Raw genomic sequence first — 7,956 nt, 5'->3', positions numbered from 1 at the left:
AAAGTATCTCTATTCACAGTAAAACGAGTCCTGTATCGATATAACCTGAAAGGCTGCTCAACAAAGAAGAAGCCACTGCTCCAAAACTGCCATAAAAAGTCAGACTACAGTTTGCAACTGCACATGGGGACAAACATCGTACTTTTTGGAGAAATCTCCTCTGGTCTGATTAAACAAAAATAGAACTTTGGCCATAATGACCATCGTTATGTTTGGAGGAAAAAGGGGGATGCTTGCAAGCCGAAGAACACCCTCCCAACCGTGAAGCACGGGGGTGGCAGCAACATGTTGTGGGGGTGCTTTGCTGCAGGAGGGGCTGGTGCATTTCACAAAATAGATGGCAACATGAGGCAGGAAAATTAGGTGGATATATTGAAGCAACATCTCAAGACATCAGTCAGGAAGTAAAAGCTTGGTCGCAAATGGGTCTTCCAAATGGACAATGACCACAAGCATACTTCCAAAGTTGTGGCAAAATGGCTTAAGGACAACAAAGTTAAGGTATTGGAGTGGCCATCACAAAGCCCCGACCTCAATCCCATTGAAAATTTGTGGGCAGAACTGAAAAAGCGTGTGTGAGCAAGGAGGCCTACAAACCTGACTCAGTTACACCAGTTCTGTCAGGAGGAATGGGACAAAATTCACCCAACTTATTGTGGAAGGCTACCCCAAACGTTTGACCCAAGTTAAACAATTTAAAGGGAACATTACCAAATAATAATTGAGTGTATGTAAAACTTCTGACCCACTGGGAATGTGATGAATGAAATAATTCTCTCTACTATTATTCTGACATTTCACATTCTTAAAATAAAGTGGTGATCCTACTGACCTAAGACAGGTCATTTTTACTTGGATTAAATGTCAGGAATTGTGAGAAACTTGAGTTTAAATGTATTTGTATAAGGTGTATGTAAACTTCCGACTTCAACTGTACATATCAGTGGGTAACTGGCACATTGGAAGGCTGAGTTGTTGTTGTTAAACCATTAGGGCTGTTTGCATTTCAAATTAGGGAGATGTTAAACAATGGAAGTGTTGATGAATTTACCTGAACAAAAGCAGAGCACCACTCAGACCCGATACCTGTATTTTGGTTACAGGGTCTGTGAAAATACAGGAATCATGACCAGGTCTTCAGGTGGCTTTTAGTTTACCATGTTATTTTACCCCTTTCAGATATACAAAAAATGCTGGTGCAAAAAAAGCATGTATGGGAAATTAGTGTGATTTTGGTCTGTGTATGAAAGGGATATACAGTCAGGACCGACATTATTGGCATAAATTAAGACTGTATAAAATAAATAACATACTGAGCTAGTGTATATTGTATGCTCAAGTTTTAAAAATAATTTTATACTAATACAACTGAGAACTATTTTGTTTAAAATTAACAAGTAATAAAATAAAAGATTGAGGTCAAAATGGCACCCTTGTTTTCAATACTCCAGCACCCTCCTCTTGCGAGGATAATGACACTAAGCCTATCTTCATGTCATCTGACCATCCACCACCTGGAGTTTGCTAAACAGAGTGAGCACTTGGATTGGAACCGGTGCTATGGTCAGATGACATGAAAATAGACCTCTTTGGCCACACACACCAGTGGTGGTGTTGGCATTGAAACATGGAAACGTATGCAGAAAAGTAACTCAGAACGAGTGTAAAATATGGTGGTGGATCTTGGATGTTATGGGATTATTTTGGTTCCACTGGTCTAGAGGCACTTGTTAATGTCAACGGTATCATGAACTTTACCAGGTACCAGGACATTTTAGCCAAAAACCTGGTTGCCTCTGTCAGGAGGCTGAAACTTGGCCACAAATGGATCTTCCAGCAAGACAATATCACCAAGCACACACAAGGATATCAAGGATTTGGAAAAAATTTGTATGGAGGAATGGTAAAAGATCCCTCCCAAAGTGTTCTCCAATCTTTATTAATCAGCCTTTAACCTTGATCAGGGATTTAAAAAATAGTAGTAGTAGTTACTTGGTGGTAGGGCTCAAGAAGCATCTGCTTTATCCAGTGCTTCATTTGTAAATCAGGAGGTGCTGGAACACAAAGCGAGCGCTAGTGCAGGGTGACTTGGGGGGGATCTGAGGTACAACTGTGGTGATACTGATGGCTTCTCTGGAGCGGATGGCTTCTATGGTGGTGGGTGGATGGAGTTCAGCTACGGACAGAAGTGACTTTACGTAGCAGGCTAGGAGAACTAACGCAGCAGGCTAGGAGAACTAACGCAGCAGGCTAGGAGAACTAACGCAGAAGGCTAGGAGAACTAACGCAGCAGGCTAGGAGAACTAACGCAGCAGGCTAGGAGAACTAACGCAGCAGGCAAGGAGAACTAACGCAGCAGGCTAGGAGAACTAACGCAGCAGGCTAGGAGAACTAACGCAGCAGGCAAGGAGAACTAACGCAGCAGGCAAGGAGAACTAACGCATCAGGCAAGGAGAACTAACACAGCAGGCTAGGAGAACTAACGCAGCAGGCTAGGAGAACTAACGCAGCAGGCTAGGAGAACTAACGCAGCAGGCTAGGAGAACTAACGCAGCAGGTAAGGAGAACTAACGAAGCAGGCTAGGAGAACTAACGCAGCAGGTTAGGAGAACTAACGCAGCAGGTTAGGAGAACTAACGCAGCAGGTTAGGAGAACTAACGCAGCAGGTTAGGAGAACTAACGCAGCAGGTTAGGAGAAATAACGCAGCAAGTGAGGGGAACTAACACAGAAGGTAAGGAGAACTAACACAGCAAGTGAGGGGAACTAACGCAGCAGGCTAGGAGAACTAACGCAGCAGGCTAGGAGAACTAACACAGCAGGCAAGGAGAACTAACACAGCAGGTTAGGAAAAATAACGCAGCAAGTGAGGGGAACTAATGCAGCAGGTAAGGAGAACTAACACAGCAGGTAAGGATAACTAACATAGCAGGTAAGGAGAACTAACGCAGCAGGTAAAGAGAACCAACATAGCAGGTAAGGAGAACTAACGCAGCAGGTAAGGATAACTAACATAGCAGGTAAGGAAAACTAACGCAACAGGCAAGGAGAACTAACACAGCAGGTAAGGAGAACTAACACAGCAGGTAAGGAGAACAAACGCAGCAAGTTAGGATAACTAATGCAGCAGGTAAGGAGAATTAGGTCAAGGTTAGGGTTAGCTAAAATGGTAGTTGTCCCGACGTGACAACTAGAAGGCGCTGTACTCCATTTAGCCACAACCGTAGAAGCCATCAGTTCAGAGAAAGCCTCAATAACACCGGAATGCATGGGGTGAAAAACATTTTACCATAATAAAGCATTGCAAGGATCTATCATCACATTTGAGTAGCGGCATAGTGTAGACACTGCTTCGTGCTCGGGTTAGTTTTATAGTCAGATGAAAAATTGATGAAGGCTTTTATATATTTCAAAATGGTTTAGGGACGGGAACAATCACAATGGGAATTTAAAACCAATTACATGAGAACCAACATTTTGTTTTGTATCAAGATTGCGATTGGTCACTGAATCCATACATGGCTGTTTTGAAAATGCATTTCTATTTGTTTTTCTAAAGCCTCCAACATTTTACCCTCTGTAAAACCAATCCAATCAATCGTTAAGAAATGGACAGAGAAGAGCTGACTGAGCTAAAGGTAGAGACACGTTGATTTTATCCAGTCATTTTTTTTCAATTAGAGGTCGTTTAAAAAAAAATCTACTTTCACTACCCTCCAAGAGTTGTTGAATTCCCTCTTCACATCATAACATTTTCAACTGTCAAATATTTTACTGCTAACAGTTGCCTCCAATTAAAAAGTGGTGAGTGGTACTGGTACTCCCCCAATTTTATCATCCAGACACAATCCACAGGTCATAACAGGCTAATGTGTTGAGGACATCCTCAGATAAATGGATATTACATTACCGTGATCAACACAGACGACAGCAAACATTTAACTGGCAGTTGCACTTCATTTACAAATTAAGATAATTTGACAGATGTTTTATTGATTTATCTTGAAGTGCTGAAATTCATGCATAGGCCAGCTGTCAGACACTCTGCTAGTTGTATAAAAGTTATGCTCCTACTTCAGATGTTTGCAAAAATCTGATTGGACTGAATGTAATACAGCAGCAATGCACAGGACAGGTTATCACTGCCATATCTAGAAGTTCAACAGACAGATGTTGTCAACACTTTGCATTGAGACCGTGTACAGTGTCGGTAGAGAATGTTTCTAGGTTAGCAGAGGGGTTCTCGAACAGAGGGATACTGTGGTATTTCAATGCATTGTACAAGTGACAATTTCAGCCAGTGTATTTTACACAGAGATATATTCAATGTACAATTTACAGTGTTAATTCCTAAATATTTTTGCTACACACATCACAAATGTGGTAGCCTAGGCAGGCAATGGCATCAGTTCATTACAGCTTTCACCTTTTCACAATTACTTTGTATTGTCTTGGCTGTCAGCCGATGCAGAGTCCCGACTGAGCGAGCTGACAAAATTGTAGACCCTTGTAGAATAAGGAACAAAGTTTTCCTTGTAGACGATGGTGGTTTTCATGTGAGCACTCTGGATAGTCAATTCTCTAGGATTTGGAGGTTGCTCCTCCTTCTCTTTGACTGCAGGATGATAAGATGAAGAAACACAATTTTCTAAACATGCAATTGGGTAATTTAATAAAAGATAACGTTACATTTGTGCTGAATGCTGATATAAGTCTACCTTGAGCTTATCAACAATAACAAGGTCAAGGACATGTAATATTGTCAACCTTTGGAAGCACTTCCATTAGAAATCATTAGCAGTTTTGTCCAATAACAGTCCATAATATAATGTGATCTGTAGCTATGGTGTTGATATTTAGATAAATAGCTACCTAGATAGGCTGTGACTGCTAGCTAGTTAGCTAACGTTAGCTGAGCTGCTGCTGTGACGCGAGTAGCCTACCGGACGTTTCTTCATTGCGCCCCATGTACTGATAATATCGAAAAACGAGTTGGACGATAACTTCCGGGGGTAAAATAAATAAATAGATAACATACATAAATAATGTAAAATGTAAAAAAGTAACTTAACTAAATAAATAAAAATATTTTAAAATCCAAAGGGAGTTTGGAACTTGGTAGTGAGTGTTGCAACTCAATTTTTACGAGCTAGGCGCTTCAGCACTCGGCGAACCCGTGTTGTGAATTTGTGTGGCTGAGCTGTTGTTGCTCCTAGACATTTCCCTTCACAATAACAGCACTTACAGTTGGCCGGGGAAGCTCTAGTAGGGCAGACATTTGATGAAGTGACTTGTTTGAAAGGTGGCATCCTATGACGGTGCCATGTTGAAAGTCACTGAGCTCTTCAGTAAGGCCATTCTACTGCCAGTGTTTGTCTACAGAGATTGCATGGCTGTGTGCTCAATTGTATACACTTGTCAGCAACGGGTGTGGCTGAAATAGCCACTCATTTCAAGGGCTGTCCACATACTTTTGTATACATTGTGTATATAGCCTTCTGTAATCATTGCATCTAAATGGTCTCTACCCTGTGAGTACTCATGTGTACTTCAAACATACAGTATGTCACAGATGATGTCTATTGTCCCCTGTGTGGGACCTCATGTGTATCTTTTGATGTCCAATTGGATTGAAGCCTGTGCCACAGTCAGGGCAAACATACGTTTTCTCCACTGTCTGAATTTGTAGGATATTTTTTCAGAATCCTTTGCAACTGCAATGCTAAGAACTAATAACAGTTTTTGGAAGAAAGGGTTGTTTGATGATTATTTGGAAGGCAAGAAGGATTCTTTGGAAGACAAGAAGGGTTCTACATAGTGTTCATCACTTAATAAATAGGCCTAGTGAAAGTTAAAATGATAAATTAACATAATTATAGATTTTATTATTATGAGTTTTGAATGTGTTTTATTGTAGATGCAACTGATTCATATGTTATTATATTCATGCAATTTTGCATCACTATTGTCTAAAGTATAAAGATGCATAAAAGCAGCTACGTGATCACTGATTGAAAAAATAATTGTATTCAGTATTTTATTATTTTTACTGGAAGAAACATAGAGAGAGAGAAAGCTCCACCAAAACTCCTTCCCTAACACGTCCCGGAATTGGTCCCACTCTGCTAAATGACTAAAATGTAAAAATTGCAATAAACAGGGTCAGGTCATAAGTGAGTCATATGTACTCTGTCGACCTCATGAGATTTATATCCTTCAGAATTCCATCACATGAATGAAATACCATGCCATGCAAGCCTCAACATCACAAGTCGAAACCCCCTGGCATATTCCTTGTAATTTCCCCATTTGATATAGTCTCTTTGTTTTCGCAGAAATATGTCCCAAAACTGTGGGTTAGTAGCATAGACTTACAGTCAAAAGTTACCAGTCAAAAGTTTGGACACACCTACTCATTCAAGGGCTCTTCTTTATTTAAACTATTTTATACGTTGTATAATAATAGTGAAAGACATGACACCTATGAAATAACACATATGGAATCATGTATTAACCAAAAAAGTGTTAAATAAATCCAAATATACTTTTTATTTTAGATGTTAAAATGTTGCCGAACTTTGCCTTGATGACAGCTTTGCACACTCTTGGCATTCTCTCAACCAGCTTCACCTGGAATGCTTTTCCAAAAGTCTTGAAGGAGTTCCCACATATGCTTAGCACTTGTTGGCTGCTTTTTTTCCCACTTGTTGGCTGCACTCTGCGGTCCAACTCATCCCAAACCATCTCAATTGTATTGAGGTCGGGTGATTGTAGAGACCAGGTCATCTAATGCAGCACTCCATCACTCTCCTTCTTGGTCAAATAGCCCTTGCACAGCCTGGAGGTGTGTTTTAGGTTATTATCCTGTTGAAAAACAAATGATAGTCCCACTAAGTGCAAACCAGATGCGATGGCATATTGCTGCAGAATACTGTGGTAGCCATGCTGGTTAAGTGGGCCTTGAATTCTAAATAAATCACAGACAGTGTCACCAGCAAAGCACCCCCACACCATCACACCTCCTTCTCCATGTTTCTGATATGGAATTTTGCTATCAATGTTCCTAAATTTCAATTATTCTAATGTGTCTGCAACCCAGAATGTGTAAAGTTCTGGTTTAAATGAAACAGACAGAATTCCCAGCTCACAATAGTCAAATCAAAGTTTATTCATGAGAGCTCTGCCGTTCATACACAAAGACATTCCTTTTATAACATTCTTCTTACTTACGCACACACATGCACACTAACATCAGGAGAGCTATCTTGTTCTCCAAAATTCTCTCCACAGTTTATCACTAACCAGCTGACAGTTCCAGTCCCCCCCCCCCCCTCCCCCAGATAAGGGAAACCTGGAGGGGTACTCCCTGTCCTATCGCTCTTTCTCAGAGTTATAGCCGGGTCGGTCCAAACACAGTTGAATTGTTCTAGGTGTTTTCTTAGGCACACACACATTCCTCTCTCTCCCGGTCTAACCTAGTCAGACTTGTGTTTTTTAATTACTCATTATCCATGCTGCAAAACCTCTAATACCTAACGGTTAAGTTTCCGGGTAGAATTATTTAATCATTTATCTTTACCCTTATAAATTCTTTTATCAGTTTCACAGTGGGAACCACACAATTTACCTGCAATTTCTGAGGCAGGTAAATCTAATGAACTTTTACTCTGCAGCAGAGGTAACTGCCAGTTTCATCATAGTGCTTGATGGTTTTTGCAACTGCACTTAAGGAAACTTTCAAAGTTCTTGAAATTTTCCGGATTGACTGACCTTTATGTCTTAAAGTAATGATGGACTGTCATTTCTCTTTGCTTATTTGAGCTGTTTTTGCCATAATATGGACTTGGTCTTTTACCAAATAGGGCTATCTTCTGTATACCACCCCTACCTTGTCACAACTGATTGACTCAAATGCATTAAGAAGGAAAGAAATTCCACAAATTAATTTTTAACAAGG

The 7,956-nt window shown here is 40.4% G+C and overlaps 1 long non-coding RNA gene across 1 annotated transcript; it reads right to left on the bottom strand.

Moving 5' to 3' along the window:
• Positions 1-3,406: 3,406 nt before the first annotated feature.
• On the bottom strand, positions 3,407-4,975 carry LOC135524172 (uncharacterized). Its single transcript, XR_010452915.1, has 2 exons — positions 4,872-4,975; positions 3,407-4,614 (listed from the first exon to the last, which is right to left on the bottom strand). It is a non-coding gene; the product is annotated as an uncharacterized LOC135524172 (long non-coding RNA).
• Between the last annotated feature and the right edge of the window lie 2,981 nt (positions 4,976-7,956).

This window comes from Oncorhynchus masou, chromosome 4 (assembly GCF_036934945.1).
Source record: "Oncorhynchus masou masou isolate Uvic2021 chromosome 4, UVic_Omas_1.1, whole genome shotgun sequence".
Lineage (NCBI taxonomy): Eukaryota > Metazoa > Chordata > Actinopteri > Salmoniformes > Salmonidae > Oncorhynchus > Oncorhynchus masou.
Note: the sequence above shows the minus strand (reverse complement) of the source record. Positions and strands in the feature narration are given on the sequence as shown.